Source organism: Bison bison, unplaced genomic scaffold (assembly GCF_000754665.1).
Source record: "Bison bison bison isolate TAMUID 2011002044 unplaced genomic scaffold, Bison_UMD1.0 scf7180017864527, whole genome shotgun sequence".
Classification (NCBI taxonomy): Eukaryota; Metazoa; Chordata; class Mammalia; order Artiodactyla; family Bovidae; genus Bison; species Bison bison.
Window position 1 is genome coordinate 12655360 of NW_011495078.1, and position 629 is coordinate 12655988.

Genomic DNA, 629 nt, shown 5'->3' on the forward strand with positions numbered 1-629 from the left:
CATAGTGGCTGTATTAGTTTGCATTCCCACCAACAGTGTAAGAGGGTTCCCTTTTCTCCACACCCCCTCCAGCATTTATTATTTGTAGACTTTTGGATTGCAGCCATTCTGACTGGTGTGAAATGGTACCTCATAGTGGTTTTGATTTGTATTTCTCTGATAATGAGTGATGTTGAGCATCTTTTCATGTGTTTGTTAGCCATCTGTATGTCTTCTTTGGAGAAATGTCTATTTAGATCTTTGGCCCATTTTTTGATTGGGTCATTTATTTTTCTGGAGTTGAGCTGTAGGAGTTGCTTGTATATTTTTGAGATTAGTTGTTTGTCCGTTGCTTCATTTGCTATTATTTTCTCCCATTCTGAAGGCTGTCTTTTCACCTTGCTAATAGTTTCCTTTGATGTGCAGAAAGATCTCAACGTAAGACCAGAAACTATAAAACTCCTAGAGGAGAACATAGGCAAAACACTCTCTGCCTTTCTTTGGGATTGGAATGAAAACTGACCTTTTCCAGTCCTGTGGCCACTGCTGAGTTTTCCAAATTTGCTGGCATATTGAGTGCAGCACTTTCACAGCATCATCTTTCAGGATTTGAAATAACTCAACTGGAATTCCATCACCTCTACTAGCTT